Source organism: Carassius gibelio, chromosome B8 (assembly GCF_023724105.1).
Source record: "Carassius gibelio isolate Cgi1373 ecotype wild population from Czech Republic chromosome B8, carGib1.2-hapl.c, whole genome shotgun sequence".
In the NCBI taxonomy this organism is placed as follows: domain Eukaryota; kingdom Metazoa; phylum Chordata; class Actinopteri; order Cypriniformes; family Cyprinidae; genus Carassius; species Carassius gibelio.
This window is the reverse complement of record NC_068403.1, coordinates 1,736,711-1,754,653: the sequence shown is the minus strand read 5'-3', so window position 1 is coordinate 1,754,653 and position 17,943 is coordinate 1,736,711. Positions and strand designations below refer to the sequence as shown.

At 34.5% G+C, this 17,943-nt stretch overlaps 1 long non-coding RNA gene across 6 annotated transcripts; it reads right to left on the bottom strand.

Annotated features, from left to right (window-relative positions):
* Positions 1-1,166: 1,166 nt before the first annotated feature.
* LOC127963790 (uncharacterized) lies at positions 1,167-5,432 on the bottom strand. Of its 6 annotated transcripts, none has more exons than XR_008154891.1 (8): positions 5,193-5,432; positions 3,493-3,694; positions 3,284-3,367; positions 2,511-2,615; positions 2,328-2,424; positions 2,130-2,194; positions 1,815-2,027; positions 1,167-1,726 (listed from the first exon to the last, which is right to left on the bottom strand). It is a non-coding gene; the product is annotated as an uncharacterized LOC127963790 (long non-coding RNA). The 6 variants fall into 6 exon arrangements; XR_008154892.1 differs by having other exon boundaries at positions 3,493-3,589; XR_008154890.1 differs by having other exon boundaries at positions 5,203-5,432.
* Between the last annotated feature and the right edge of the window lie 12,511 nt (positions 5,433-17,943).

The following is a 17,943-nucleotide window of genomic DNA, read 5'->3' as shown; positions in this document are numbered from 1 at the left end:
TAGCATAAGTAGTTGTCCTGCCAATTTTTTCTTTGACACTATAATCAGACTTTGATTTACAGCCATTTGAAATTTAAATTTTTTTGCTCTTCTAGGGGACTCTACTGGGCCCTTGAAGATGGAAGGGCAGTAAAACATACACATGCCTTTCTCATCATGGACAACAGACTGTGCTGAGTCATAATTTTTAAGTTTTTCTTTTCAACAAATTGCCAATATGTAAGTTGTAAGTCATGTTTATCTTAGAATAAGAATAGAACCATAAAAATATACATCAGTGCCTATTTGGAATAGGCACCAAATATTGAATTACATCAGGTGCAAGGATACAGTATTGAAAGTAAACAAAGACACCAAATTTAAACAACCAATACATACTGTGACACTTCATTGTACTTTCACAGTGTCAATGTGTCATTCAGTAAGACAAGGTACAGAGAGTGTGTCGTTTATAGTGCAAAGCCATACAATTCATGCAATGCAAAGAATCATAATATTAAGAGCTAATTTGTGTCTCTGTGTAAAATACTCCTCATATTTGTCCTCCTCGGGTACTAAACATCAGTAATGTGCATGCTCATCTTGCTTATTATACAGTACTGGATTCATGTTGATCTTTCCCTTGTCCATCACCTTCAGTTGTGCATGAAATTCCTGCAGCATTATAGTCCATGCAGTATCTTCTAATGCAGCTTTCAGCCTGCCCTTCATCTAACTGAATGTCATTAATGTAACCAAATGTTCATTTTTTAATTAAAACACATTTATCTATTGTTTACAAAATTAAATGGTGTATTTACCAAACACCATTCTTAATATAGAATATTCACCCTACTTTATTATCCAACACCATGTGCAGTACTTTACTGGAGGATACAACATAAAGACAACTAAAGTAGTGTATTAAGACAAATGATATACAATTTTTAACAATATTAAAAATGTTAAAACCATGTTTTTCTAATCAGATGAAGCCATGCAAATGCATGCATGGTGAAATGTCTTGAGCCCCAAAGAATCACATCAAGTTTTTAGAGCTCTCCTGCTTTTCTTCCTCTTCTTGCTTGTCCATGTCCTGGACATATCATAATCTTCCATGTCATACATTTTTTTTGCAGTTGTTATGCAGCACCCTACAGCACAACTGATGAACAAAAGACATGTAACTAATTTAAATCAAATATCTTTATTGTCACAATACAATGAACACAAGTATACAGGTGATGAAAGTCTTGGGTGCAGACTGCAGCGTGACAGTATGGATGACAAATGAATTAAAATCATGAATATATGTAATACAAATTCTGAATATATATATGCAACACACATATATAAGGGACTCAATTCAGGTAGAGAACAATATATGTTAAAAATTATGCTATACAGAGAGCATGAATTGAAAACAATAATAATCACAGTACACATACATCTCTGCAGTAAAGCACGGTATGAATTAGTGCAAACAGAATGTCAGGGTGCATAATAATATTGAGTCCAGTCAGCATAACTGATAAGAGTGCAGGGCATATGAGGTTGGTGGGGTGTGTATGGTTTTACTGGTATGAGTTCAGTTCAGTCTGATTGCCTGTGAAAGGAACTTGTCTCACTGTCTGCTGGTGTAGGTTCTGTGATAACGCATGCCTGATGGTAACAGTGAGAGCAATCCATGGCTCGGCTGGCTGGAGTCTCTGACGGTCCTCCTCACACTCCACCTGGTCTAGATGTCCTGGAGGGCCAAAACATGTATTTAGGTTATGGTAAATCAATAAACAATATATAGTATTTTTATTTATAATTGTTGCACTGGACTTAACATTGATTCTTGTTGGGGATATTGGCCAAAAGAATCCCACCACAACTAGCTCTCGTTGTTTAGCTGTGATGTTTACTTTTACAGGCCGTAACATCTGAGCTGTCGCAGTAGAGCGGTTTGTGAATGCAGTCTTCACAGCAGATAACTGATGGGTTCAGGTAGCAGTGATGCACTCGGTGGCCATTCAATTGATATCTTCATCAACTGGCTTCATCTTAATTCAAACAAACAGACAAAACAATAAGTCAGCAATAACAGCAATAACCATTCTAGAGTAATAGTGTTGGTGAATACAGTTGCAGGTGTCAGTACTCACCATATTCAGTCATTTCCTTTCCAAATCACAGAGATGATGCACAGCTTATTTGCTCATTTTAGGAGCTATAAAAAAGATGTATATGTGAAAAACTATAACTGCGGACTTGAAAAGTCTTTTGAGAGATCAACATCAATGTTGTACCACACATAACTGCATTGAATTCAGACATACAAATGGAAATGTGAAACTTTTCACCTTTCTGTCTTTTCTTTTGGGGCACAAGAAGTCCATGTTCATTCCTCATTTCTTTAGGACTGGTTTGACTGATTTTCTTTGCGTTTCTGGTCTTCAGCTGTAAAACAAGAAAATATTTATTGACCCCATGTTTAATCATTATTGTTGTTTAAAAATATAAATAAAGCAGATATAATTATATACTTCAAGCACAAGTTCCTTGGCAACTCTAGTAGGCTCCTGAGTTCATCTGTACACATCAGATTCAGCGTCTGAGAAAATGCCATCATGCAAACTCTCAGTTTCTGCCTTACAACAGAGCATAAAAGAATGTGTGAGTGAGGGAGTACAGCATGAAGATGAAGTGAAAAAGGCAGAGAAAGGCAGAATTTTGTGTATAAATTTAACAGAATGAGGGGAACATTTAAGAGATTTGAGAGAACAGTACTGTCTGTTGGTGTGGATGCTAAAATACTTCTCATTATAGTTATTGGTCTTTGTGTGAACAACTTTAAGTGATCTGATTGCCCAAATTCACTGAAGATCTGATTTGTAGCACTTGAAAAGTTAAACTAGGATTTCCATTCTCTTGCTTCTAAGACAGATGTGTTCAGTAACATCACCATAGAAAGAAAGGCAGACTATGAGGTGTGGACAGATATCATGTACTGTTGAAACAGGAAGAGGCGGCACCAATTTGTAAAGATTAATAAAGAATACAATGGACTTCATTTAAACTTCATGATATAAACACTCTTACAATGGGCACAATCTGATGGGAGCTGTGGTAATGGCCAATAACAGCAGTAGGAGTAAAAGTTGTAGAATTTTGTACAAGTACGCTTGTGCAATATAATATGATTATTGGATGAATTATTACTACTACAACATGCTCTTTGTTGAGTGTTCTTCCTGATGGGCTAAGTGAACCAAAATTTAAGAAACATCAAATGCTGAGAAAAATGTATCTGACGTACCATTGGAAGTGTTTGCCTTTGCAGCTTTTGGTCTTCTTCATAAATGCACAAGATGGTCAAATTCAAATCTCATGACAGGCCTTCCTGAAATATAAACATGTTGAGACAGTGTGTTAAAATGATCTGTGACCAAAATATTTGATTAACACATAATATAAGGATGCGTTCATTAAAGCAAATCAGTTATAACTAAGAGTCTTCAACATTACCTGTGAAGGGTTGATCCTTTGAAGGACTTGTTCAGCCCCCTTGACAGCTTCTTCAGTATCAGCATTGGGAGCGTGGAGTTGAAGTTCCCTGTTAATTCTAGCAGAGCGAGAGAGAGAGAGAGAGAGAGAGATTTTACAAGAGATGGCTTCTTTAAAGATCTGCTGGATTACAGGTTGTTGTGGAGTATGTAATCCGACGTAACTGCAAGACAGAAAAAACACTGAATTACAATTACATCACAAAAAGATATTAAAGGCATGGCAAACTTAGTGGTTACTGTGCTTTACAAATAGTGTAGAGTAAAAACACAGTTACTGTGGTAAAATCCTAGTAAATGTCGTGGTTATGTGTGTTAGTAAATACAAATACCAGAGTAAAACTATGGTTACTATGGTAAACCCATAGTAAATGTCGTGGTTACGTGTGTTAGTAAATACAAATACCAGAGTAAAACTATGGTTACTATGGTAAACCCATAGTAAGTGTCGTGGTTATTGTGTGTTATTAACTACAAATACCAGAGTAAAACTATGGTTACTATGGTAAACCCATAGTAAATGTCGTGGTTACGTGTGTTAGTAAATACAAATACCAGAGTAAAACTATGGTTACTATGGTAAACCCATAGTAAATGTCATGGTTACGTGTGTTAGTAAATACAAATACCAGAGTAAAACTATGGTTACTATGGTAAACCCATAGTAAATGTCGTGGTTACGTGTGTTAGTAAATACAAATACCAGAGTAAAACTATGGTTACTATGGTAAACCCATAGTAAGTGTCGTGGTTATGTGTGTTAGTAAATACAAATACCAGAGTAAAACTATGGTTACTATGGTAAACCCATAGTAAATGTCATGGTTATTGTTATTAACTACAAATACCAGAGTAAAACTATGGTTACTATGGTAAACCCATAGTAAATGTCGTGGTTATGTGTGTTAGTAAATACAAATACCAGAGTAAAACTATGGTTACTATGGTAAACCCATAGTAAATGTCATGGTTATTGTTAGTAACTACAAATACCAGAGTAAAACTATGGTTACTATGGTAAACCCATAGTAAATGTCGTGGTTATGTGTGTTAGTAAATACAAATACCAGAGTAAAACTATGGTTACTATGGTAAACCCATAGTAAATGTCGTGGTTATGTGTGTTAGTAAATACAAATACCAGAGTAAAACTATGGTTACTATGGTAAACCCATAGTAAATGTCGTGGTTATGTGCGTTACAAAGTCCAGAGTAAAACTACGGTTACAGTAGGAGAAGCATGGTAAATATGCTGTAGTTACTGTGTGTGTATTGGCTACACATGACGTGGTCAAGCAAACGTTAGGCTAGTATTGTAAAAATATGCTAAATGTGTGGACTTTTTACACGATCACGATTATCACGCGATATTGGGTTGGGTGCTTTGTTGTGCTTGTATTAGTCATGTCTAAAAGCTGAAGACCCATATGTCACATCATTATTTATGTAAAACTGCAACAGGTCTATAAACAGTACAGGTTAGCTTAGGCTAATGACAATGGTAGGCTAGCTGAGCAGCCCACTGACCCATAATTTGAGCATAAACTGCCCTTTAAAAACACGACCCTGTCTAACGTGATGCAGAAATACTGAAATAATTAAAACAATACGCTTAACCACGTGATATCATTACAAAAAGAAGAAGAAAAAAAATATATTTACCCTTGCTTACCTGTTTGAAGGTGTACGCGCATCAGGTGAACTGAACGAGCCTCGCTGGTGACGTCACTGCCGCTGAAGATGATGCGTGTTATTTGGACGCATCTGCTCTCCACCGAAATTAATGGGAAGGATTGGCGTATCATATGCACGCAAAAATGGCATTTGGCGTATGCATTACACGCAAATAGAAAGTGTAAAGTCGTGTTATTTATACGCAGACTGATGAGAACGGGTTGATAAATAAACTTGCCTTGCCTAGTGTGTTAGTGGGTTATATATATATATATATATATATATATATATATATATATATATATATATATATATATATATATATATATATATATATATATATATAACACACACACACACACACATACACACACTACCGGTCAGAGTTTGGGATCAGAATGATTTTTAATGTTTTAAAATACTGTAAAACATGTAATATTGTGAAATATTATTAACATTTTTCTATTTTAATATACATGAAGGTGTAATTTATTCATTTGATGTGCAGCTGTATTTTCAGCATCATTTCTCCAGTCTTCAGTGTCACATGATCTTCAGAAATCAGAACAATATGATGATTTATTATTAGAATTATCAACAGCTTTGCTAATAAATATTATTTTGGAATCTGTGATACTTCTTTCAGGATTCTTTGATGAATGAAAAGTTAAAAAGAAGAGCATTTATTTAAAATAGAAGACTTTTCTAACAATATTCACTACAGTTTAATAGTTTGGGGTCAGTAAATTTTTATCCTTTATTTAATAAGAAATTTTATTCTTTATTACATTTTAGAATCTTTTATTCAGGATGTGTTAAATTGATAAGAAGTGATATCAAAGATTAATATTGTTAGAAGAGATTTATATTTTGAATAAACGTTGTTCTTTAAAAAAAGATTATACATCGAAGAATCCTTAAAAAAGTATCGCAGATTCCAAAATAATATTTGGTAGCACACCTATTAATAGTTCTAATAATAAATCATCATATTTTCATGATTTCTAAAGATCATGTGACACTGAAGACTGGAGGAATGATGCTAAAAATACAGCTGCACATCACAGAAATAAATTATATTTGAAAGGATATTAAAATATAAACCATAATTTTATATATTTTATTTTGATAATTTTGAATTATTACTGAGATACAACCTTTTTTTTTAAACAGTTCATTGAACAATAATAAATGAAGTACCTGAAGCTGACAATGACGTAAATGTATAATAATTAGCAAAGATGGTTAATTTAGCGCTGTAAATGCGCGTATGAGGGGCGGAGACGCCTGCGGAGCGTCAGACGCGAGTGAGGACCAAACACAGCAGAACGGTAGGAAACTTCACTCCTCTTATTATTTCTCTTTTATGATAGCGATTTATTTTTAGATACGTGATCTGAGTCTTTCATAGAGTTGTAGAGTTATTAGAGAAATAGAGTTATTTTTTACATCCTTTGGTCGAAGTTTTCAGATCGGGACTTCGGAGCCTGTTCGTTACTCTGTTGTTTCAGATCGGGACTTCGGAGCATGTTCGCGACTCGGTTGATTCAGATCGGCACTTCGGAGCATGTTCGCGACTCGGTTGATTCAGATCGGCACTTCGGAGCCTGTTCGCGACTCGGTTGTTTCAGATCGTTACTTCGGAGCATGTTCGCGACTCGGTTGATTCAGATCGGCACTTCGGAGCATGTTCGCGACTCGGTTGATTCAGATCGGCACTTCGTAGCCTGTTCGCGACTCGGTTGATTTAGATCGGCACTTCGGAGCATGTTCGCGACTCGGTTGAATCAGATCTGGACTTTGGAGCATGTTTGAGATTTTTTTTTATGTTTTATTCAGTATGTACATGGACCTACACACAAAGGTGGACACACTCTAGACTTGATCATCAGTAGGGCTCTAAACTTTTCATCCATTGGTATTAAGGACGTAGTGTCACAGATCGCAAGAGGCGAAGACTCAAGTGCAGGCAGATGGGAAGACTTTATTTATACATCACCAAAATAAACAAAAACACAACTGAAACCAGAGGAGCGTTCAAAGTTACGAGACATAGACTGAAGTCAGATTCCCAGTGAAATGCTTTCAGACAGCAAATGCAATGAGTTTGCATCCTTCTTTTCTGAGAAGATCATCCATATCAGGAAGGCGATTAGCACATCCTCAAGTAATGCAGTTAGAAGTACCAAGGGTTCACACAAAACAAGGGGAATCTGCTTTTAGTTTCTATGCCGCTCGCAGTTGGAATCAGCTTCCAGAGAGGTCAGATGTGCTAAAACACTAGTCACATTTAAATCTAGACATAAAACTCATCTGTTTAGCTGTGCATTTATTGAATGAGCACTGTGCAATGTCCGAACTCAATGCACTATATTTTCACTGTTTTTTATTTTATGTAAAATAATTTTGTAGCTGTTTTTAAATTCATTTTAATTAAGTACATTTTTTAATCATTATAAAAGTTTTAAAACTGCTTGTTTTATTTTTGTTATAATTTTTCTTTATGATTATTTTACTTTCTTTTATGTAAAGCACTTTGAATTACCATTGTGTATGAAATGTGCTATACAAATAAACTTGCCTTGCCTAGTGTGTTAGTGGGTTATATATATATATATATATATATATATATATATATATATATATATATATATATATATATATATATATATATATATATATATATATATATATATATATATATATATATATATATATATATATAACACACACACACACACATACACACACTACCGGTCAGAGTTTGGGATCAGAATGATTTGTAATGTTTTAAAATACTGTAAAACATGTAATATTGTGAAATATTATTAACATTTTTCTATTTTAATATACATGAAGGTGTAATTTATTCATTTGATGTGCAGCTGTATTTTCAGCATCATTTCTCCAGTCTTCAGTGTCACATGATCTTCAGAAATCAGAACAATATGATGATTTATTATTAGAATTATCAACAGCTTTGCTAATAAATATTATTTTGGAATCTGTGATACTTCTTTCAGGATTCTTTGATGAATGAAAAGTTAAAAAGAAGAGCATTTATTTAAAATAGAAGACTTTTCTAACAATATTCACTACAGTTTAATAGTTTGGGGTCAGTAAAGTGGGGAAGTCGTGGCCTAATGGTTAGAGGGTTGGACTCCCGATCAAAGGGTTGTGGGTTCTAGTCTCGGGCCGGACGGAATTGTGGGTGGGGGGAGTGCATGTACAGTTCTCTCTCCACCTTCAATACCACGACTTAGGTGCCCTTGAGCAAGGCATCGAACCCCCAACTGCTCCCCGGGCGCCGCAGCATAAATGGCTGCCCACTGCTCCGGGTGTGTGCTCACAGTGTGTGTGTGTGTTCACTGCTCTGTGTGTGTGCATTTCGGATGGGTTAAATGCAGAGCACAAATTCTGAGTATGGGTCACCATACTTGGCTGAATGTCACTTCACTTTTAAATTTTTATCCTTTATTTAATAAGAAATTTTATTCTTTATTACATTTTAGAATCTTTTATTCAGGATGTGTTAAATTGATAAGAAGTGATATCAAAGATTAATATTGTTAGAAGAGATTTATATTTTGAATAAACGTTGTTCTTTAAAAAAAGATTATACATCGAAGAATCCTTAAAAAAGTATCGCAGATTCCAAAATAATATTTGGTAGCACACCTATTATTAGTTCTAATAATAAATCATCATATTTTCATGATTTCTAAAGATCATGTGACACTGAAGACTGGAGGAATGATGCTAAAAATACAGCTGCACATCACAGAAATAAATTATATTTGAAAGGATATTAAAATATAAACCATAATTTTATATATTTTATTTTGATAATTTTGAATTATTACTGAGATACAACCTTTTTTTTTAAACAGTTCATTGAACAATAATAAATGAAGTACCTGAAGCTGACAATGACGTAAATGTATAATAATTAGCAAAGATGGTTAATTTAGCGCTGTAAATGCGCGTATGAGGGGCGGAGACGCCTGCGGAGCGTCAGACGCGAGTGAGGACCAAACACAGCAGAACGGTAGGAAACTTCACTCCTCTTATTATTTCTCTTTTATGATAGCGATTTATTTTTAGATACGTGATCTGAGTCTTTCATAGAGTTGTAGAGATATTAGAGAAATAGAGTTATTTTTTACATTCTTTGGTCGAAGTTTTCAGATCGGGACTTCGGAGCCTGTTCGTTACTCTGTTGTTTCAGATCGGCACTTCGGAGCATGTTCGCGACTCGGTTGATTCAGATCGGCACTTCGGAGCATGTTCGCGACTCGGTTGATTCAGATCGGCACTTCGGAGCCTGTTCGCGACTCGGTTGTTTCAGATCGTTACTTCGGAGCATGTTCGCGACTCGGTTGATTCAGATCGGCACTTCGGAGACTGTTCGCGACTCGGTTGATTCAGATCGGCACTTCGGAGCCTGTTCGCGACTCGGTTGATTTAGATCGGCACTTCGGAGCATGTTCGCGACTCGGTTGAATCAGATCTGGACTTTGGAGCATGTTTGAGATTTTTTTTTATGTTTTATTCAGTATGTACATGGACCTACACACAAAGGTGGACACACTCTAGACTTGATCATCAGTAGGGCTCTAAACTTTTCATCCATTGGTATTAAGGACGTAGTGTCACAGATCGCAAGAGGCGAAGACTCAAGTGCAGGCAGATGGGAAGACTTTATTTATACATCACCAAAATAAACAAAAACACAACTGAAACCAGAGGAGCGTTCAAAGTTACGAGACATAGACTGAAGTCAGATTCCCAGTGAAATGCTTTCAGACAGCAAATGCAATGAGTTTGCATCCTTCTTTTCTGAGAAGATCATCCATATCAGGAAGGCGATTAGCACATCCTCAAGTAATGCAGTTAGAAGTACCAAGGGTTCACACAAAACAAGGGGAATCTGCTTTTAGTTTCTATGCCGCTCGCAGTTGGAATCAGCTTCCAGAGAGGTCAGATGTGCTAAAACACTAGTCACATTTAAATCTAGACATAAAACTCATCTGTTTAGCTGTGCATTTATTGAATGAGCACTGTGCAATGTCCGAACTCAATGCACTATATTTTCACTGTTTTTTATTTTATGTAAAATAATTTTGTAGCTGTTTTTAAATTCATTTTAATTAAGTACATTTTTTAATCATTATAAAAGTTTTAAAACTGCTTGTTTTATTTTTGTTATAATTTTTCTTTATGATTATTTTACTTTCTTTTATGTAAAGCACTTTGAATTACCATTGTGTATGAAATGTGCTATATAAATAAACTTGCCTTGCCTAGTGTGTTAGTGGGTTATATATATATATATATATATATATATATATATATATATATCCTTTATTTAGATCGTTACTTCGGAGCATGTTCGCGACTCGGTTGATTCAGATCGGCACTTCGGAGCCTGTTCGCGACTCGGTTGATTTAGATCGGCACTTCGGAGCATGTTCGCGACTCGGTTGAATCAGATCTGGACTTTGGAGCATGTTTGAGATTTTTTTTTATGTTTTATTCAGTATGTACATGGACCTACACACAAAGGTGGACACACTCTAGACTTGATCATCAGTAGGGCTCTAAACTTTTCATCCATTGGTATTAAGGACGTAGTGTCACAGATCGCAAGAGGCGAAGACTCAAGTGCAGGCAGATGGGAAGACTTTATTTATACATCACCAAAATAAACAAAAACACAACTGAAACCAGAGGAGCGTTCAAAGTTACGAGACATAGACTGAAGTCAGATTCCCAGTGAAATGCTTTCAGACAGCAAATGCAATGAGTTTGCATCCTTCTTTTCTGAGAAGATCATCCATATCAGGAAGGCGATTAGCACATCCTCAAGTAATGCAGTTAGAAGTACCAAGGGTTCACACAAAACAAGGGGAATCTGCTTTTAGTTTCTATGCCGCTCGCAGTTGGAATCAGCTTCCAGAGAGGTCAGATGTGCTAAAACACTAGTCACATTTAAATCTAGACATAAAACTCATCTGTTTAGCTGTGCATTTATTGAATGAGCACTGTGCAATGTCCGAACTCAATGCACTATATTTTCACTGTTTTTTATTTTATGTAAAATAATTTTGTAGCTGTTTTTAAATTCATTTAAATTAAGTAAATTTTTTAATCATTATAAAAGTTTTAAAACTGCTTGTTTTATTTTTGTTATAATTTTTCTTTATGATTATTTTACTTTCTTTTATGTAAAGCACTTTGAATTACCATTGTGTATGAAATGTGCTATATAAATAAACTTGCCTTGCCTAGTGTGTTAGTGGGTTATATATATATATATATATATATATATATATATATATATATATATATATATATATATATATATATATATATATATATATATATATATATATATAACACACACACACACACATACACACACTACCGGTCAGAGTTTGGGATCAGAATGATTTTTAATGTTTTAAAATACTGTAAAACATGTAATATTGTGAAATATTATTAACATTTTTCTATTTTAATATACATGAAGGTGTAATTTATTCATTTGATGTGCAGCTGTATTTTCAGCATCATTTCTCCAGTCTTCAGTGTCACATGATCTTCAGAAATCAGAACAATATGATGATTTATTATTAGAATTATCAACAGCTTTGCTCATAAATATTATTTTGGAATCTGTGATACTTCTTTCAGGATTCTTTGATGAATGAAAAGTTAAAAAGAAGAGCATTTATTTAAAATAGAAGACTTTTCTAACAATATTCACTACAGTTTAATAGTTTGGGGTCAGTAAATTTTTATCCTTTATTTAATAAGAAATTTTATTCTTTATTACATTTTAGAATCTTTTATTCAGGATGTGTTAAATTGATAAGAAGTGATATCAAAGATTAATATTGTTAGAAGAGATTTATATTTTGAATAAACGTTGTTCTTTAAAAAAAGATTATACATCGAAGAATCCTTAAAAAAGTATCGCAGATTCCAAAATAATATTTGGTAGCACACCTATTAATAGTTCTAATAATAAATCATCATATTTTCATGATTTCTAAAGATCATGTGACACTGAAGACTGGAGGAATGATGCTAAAAATACAGCTGCACATCACAGAAATAAATTATATTTGAAAGGATATTAAAATATAAACCATAATTTTATATATTTTATTTTGATAATTTTGAATTATTACTGAGATACAACCTTTTTTTTTAAACAGTTCATTGAACAATAATAAATGAAGTACCTGAAGCTGACAATGACGTAAATGTATAATAATTAGCAAAGATGGTTAATTTAGCGCTGTAAATGCGCGTATGAGGGGCGGAGACACCTGCGGAGCGTCAGACGCGAGTGAGGACCAAACACAGCAGAACGGTAGGAAACTTCACTCCTCTTATTATTTCTCTTTTATGATAGCGATTTATTTTTAGATACGTGATCTGAGTCTTTCATAGAGTTGTAGAGTTATTAGAGAAATAGAGTTATTTTTTACATTCTTTGGTCGAAGTTTTCAGATCGGGACTTCGGAGCCTGTTCGTTACTCTGTTGTTTCAGATCGGGACTTCGGAGCCTGTTCGCGACTCGGTTGTTTCAGATCGTTACTTCGGAGCATGTTCGCGACTCGGTTGATTCAGATCGGGACTTCGGAGCCTGTTCGTTACTCTGTTGTTTCAGATCGGCACTTCGGAGCATGTTCGCGACTCGGTTGATTCAGATCGGCACTTCGGAGCATGTTCGCGACTCGGTTGATTCAGATCGGAACTTCGGAGCCTGTTCGCGACTCGGTTGTTTCAGATCGTTACTTCGGAGCATGTTCGCGACTCGGTTGATTCAGATCGGCACTTCGGAGACTGTTCGCGACTCGGTTGATTCAGATCGGCACTTCGGAGCCTGTTCGCGACTCGGTTGATTTAGATCGGCACTTCGGAGCATGTTCGCGACTCGGTTGAATCAGATCTGGACTTTGGAGCATGTTTGAGATTTTGTTTTATGTTTTATTCAGTATGTACATGGACCTACACACAAAGGTGGACACACTCTAGACTTGATCATCAGTAGGGCTCTAAACTTTTCATCCATTGGTATTAAGGACGTAGTGTCACAGATCGCAAGAGGCGAAGACTCAAGTGCAGGCAGATGGGAAGACTTTATTTATACATCACCAAAATAAACAAAAACACAACTGAAACCAGAGGAGCGTTCAAAGTTACGAGACATAGACTGAAGTCAGATTCCCAGTGAAATGCTTTCAGACAGCAAATGCAATGAGTTTGCATCCTTCTTTTCTGAGAAGATCATCCATATCAGGAAGGCGATTAGCACATCCTCAAGTAATGCAGTTAGAAGTACCAAGGGTTCACACAAAACAAGGGGAATCTGCTTTTAGTTTCTATGCCGCTCGCAGTTGGAATCAGCTTCCAGAGAGGTCAGATGTGCTAAAACACTAGTCACATTTAAATCTAGACATAAAACTCATCTGTTTAGCTGTGCATTTATTGAATGAGCACTGTGCAATGTCCGAACTCAATGCACTATATTTTCACTGTTTTTTATTTTATGTAAAATAATTTTGTAGCTGTTTTTAAATTCATTTTAATTAAGTACATTTTTTAATCATTATAAAAGTTTTAAAACTGCTTGTTTTATTTTTGTTATAATTTTTCTTTATGATTATTTTACTTTCTTTTATGTAAAGCACTTTGAATTACCATTGTGTATGAAATGTGCTATATAAATAAACTTGCCTTGCCTAGTGTGTTAGTGGGTTATATATATATATATATATATATATATATATATATATATATATATATATATATATATATATATATATATATATATATATATATAACACACACACACACACACACACACATACACACACTACCGGTCAGAGTTTGGGATCAGAATGATTTTTAATGTTTTAAAATACTGTAAAACATGTAATATTGTGAAATATTATTAACATTTTTCTATTTTAATATACATGAAGGTGTAATTTATTCATTTGATGTGCAGCTGTATTTTCAGCATCATTTCTCCAGTCTTCAGTGTCACATGATCTTCAGAAATCAGAACAATATGATGATTTATTATTAGAATTATCAACAGCTTTGCTAATAAATATTATTTTGGAATCTGTGATACTTCTTTCAGGATTCTTTGATGAATGAAAAGTTAAAAAGAAGAGCATTTATTTAAAATAGAAGACTTTTCTAACAATATTCACTACAGTTTAATAGTTTGGGGTCAGTAAATTTTTATCCTTTAGTTAATAAGAAATTTTATTCTTTATTACATTTTAGAATCTTTTATTCAGGATGTGTTAAATTGATAAGAAGTGATATCAAAGATTAATATTGTTAGAAGAGATTTATATTTTGAATAAACGTTGTTCTTTAAAAAAAGATTATACATCGAAGAATCCTTAAAAATGTATCGCAGATTCCAAAATAATATTTGGTAGCACACCTATTAATAGTTCTAATAATAAATCATCATATTTTCATGATTTCTAAAGATCATGTGACACTGAAGACTGGAGGAATGATGCTAAAAATACAGCTGCACATCACAGAAATAAATTATATTTGAAAGGATATTAAAATATAAACCATAATTTTATATATTTTATTTTGATAATTTTGAATTATTACTGAGATACAACCTTTTTTTTTAAACAGTTCATTGAACAATAATAAATGAAGTACCTGAAGCTGACAATGACGTAAATGTATAATAATTAGCAAAGATGGTTAATTTAGCGCTGTAAATGCGCGTATGAGGGGCGGAGACGCCTGCGGAGCGTCAGACGCGAGTGAGGACCAAACACAGCAGAACGGTAGGAAACTTCACTCCTCTTATTATTTCTCTTTTATGATAGCGATTTATTTTAGATACGTGATCTGAGTCTTTCATAGAGTTGTAGAGTTATTAGAGAAATAGAGTTATTTTTTACATTCTTTGGTCGAAGTTTTCAGATCGGGACTTCGGAGCCTGTTCGTTACTCTGTTGTTTCAGATCTGCACTTCGGAGCATGTTCGCGACTCGGTTGATTCAGATCGGCACTTCGGAGCCTGCTCGCGACTCGGTTGTTTCAGATCGTTACTTCGGAGCATGTTCGCGACTCGGTTGATTCAGATCGGCACTTCGGAGACTGTTCGCGACTCGGTTGATTCAGATCGGCACTTCGGAGCCTGTTCGCGACTCGGTTGATTTAGATCGGCACTTCGGAGCATGTTCGCGACTCGGTTGAATCAGATCTGGACTTTGGAGCATGTTTGAGATTTTTTTTATGTTTTATTCAGTATGTACATGGACCTACACACAAAGGTGGACACACTCTAGACTTGATCATCAGTAGGGCTCTAAACTTTTCATCCATTGGTATTAAGGACGTAGTGTCACAGATCGCAAGAGGCGAAGACTCAAGTGCAGGCAGATGGGAAGACTTTATTTATACATCACCAAAATAAACAAAAACACAACTGAAACCAGAGGAGCGTTCAAAGTTACGAGACATAGACTGAAGTCAGATTCCCAGTGAAATGCTTTCAGACAGCAAATGCAATGAGTTTGCATCCTTCTTTTCTGAGAAGATCATCCATATCAGGAAGGCGATTAGCACATCCTCAAGTAATGCAGTTAGAAGTACCAAGGGTTCACACAAAACAAGGGGAATCTGCTTTTAGTTTCTATGCCGCTCGCAGTTGGAATCAGCTTCCAGAGAGGTCAGATGTGCTAAAACACTAGTCACATTTAAATCTAGACATAAAACTCATCTGTTTAGCTGTGCATTTATTGAATGAGCACTGTGCAATGTCCGAACTCAATGCACTATATTTTCACTGTTTTTTATTTTATGTAAAATAATTTTGTAGCTGTTTTTAAATTCATTTTAATTAAGTACATTTTTTAATCATTATAAAAGTTTTAAAACTGCTTGTTTTATTTTTGTTATAATTTTTCTTTATGATTATTTTACTTTCTTTTATGTAAAGCACTTTGAATTACCATTGTGTATGAAATGTGCTATATAAATAAACTTGCCTTGCCTAGTGTGTTAGTGGGTTATATATATATATATATATATATATATATATATATATATATATATATATATATATATATATATATATATATATATATATATATATATATATATATAACACACACACACACACACACACACACATACACACACTACCGGTCAGAGTTTGGGATCAGAATGATTTTTAATGTTTTAAAATACTGTAAAACATGTAATATTGTGAAATATTATTAACATTTTTCTATTTTAATATACATGAAGGTGTAATTTATTCATTTGATGTGCAGCTGTATTTTCAGCATCATTTCTCCAGTCTTCAGTGTCACATGATCTTCAGAAATCAGAACAATATGATGATTTATTATTAGAATTATCAACAGCTTTGCTAATAAATATTATTTTGGAATCTGTGATACTTCTTTCAGGATTCTTTGATGAATGAAAAGTTAAAAAGAAGAGCATTTATTTAAAATAGAAGACTTTTCTAACAATATTCACTACAGTTTAATAGTTTGGGGTCAGTAAATTTTTATCCTTTATTTAATAAGAAATTTTATTCTTTATTACATTTTAGAATCTTTTATTCAGGATGTGTTAAATTGATAAGAAGTGATATCAAAGATTAATATTGTTAGAAGAGATTTATATTTTGAATAAACGTTGTTCTTTAAAAAAAGATTATACATCGAAGAATCCTTAAAAATGTATCGCAGATTCCAAAATAATATTTGGTAGCACACCTATTAATAGTTCTAATAATAAATCATCATATTTTCATGATTTCTAAAGATCATGTGACACTGAAGACTGGAGGAATGATGCTAAAAATACAGCTGCACATCACAGAAATAAATTATATTTGAAAGGATATTAAAATATAAACCATAATTTTATATATTTTATTTTGATAATTTTGAATTATTACTGAGATACAACCTTTTTTTTTAAACAGTTCATTGAACAATAATAAATGAAGTACCTGAAGCTGACAATGACGTAAATGTATAATAATTAGCAAAGATGGTTAATTTAGCGCTGTAAATGCGCGTATGAGGGGCGGAGACGCCTGCGGAGCGTCAGACGCGAGTGAGGACCAAACACAGCAGAACGGTAGGAAACTTCACTCCTCTTATTATTTCTCTTTTATGATAGCGATTTATTTTTAGATACGTGATCTGAGTCTTTCATAGAGTTGTAGAGTTATTAGAGAAATAGAGTTATTTTTTACATTCTTTGGTCGAAGTTTTCAGATCGGGACTTCGGAGCCTGTTCGTTACTCTGTTGTTTCAGATCTGCACTTCGGAGCATGTTCGCGACTCGGTTGATTCAGATCGGCACTTCGGAGCATGTTCGCGACTCGGTTGATTCAGATCGGCACTTCGGAGCCTGCTCGCGACTCGGTTGTTTCAGATCGTTACTTCGGAGCATGTTCGTGACTCGGTTGATTCAGATCGGCACTTCGGAGACTGTTCGCGACTCGGTTGATTCAGATCGGCACTTCGGAGCCTGTTCGCGACTCGGTTGATTTAGATCGGCACTTCGGAGCATGTTCGCGACTCGGTTGAATCAGATCTGGACTTTGGAGCATGTTTGAGATTTTGTTTTATGTTTTATTCAGTATGTACATGGACCTACACACAAAGGTGGACACACTCTAGACTTGATCATCAGTAGGGCTCTAA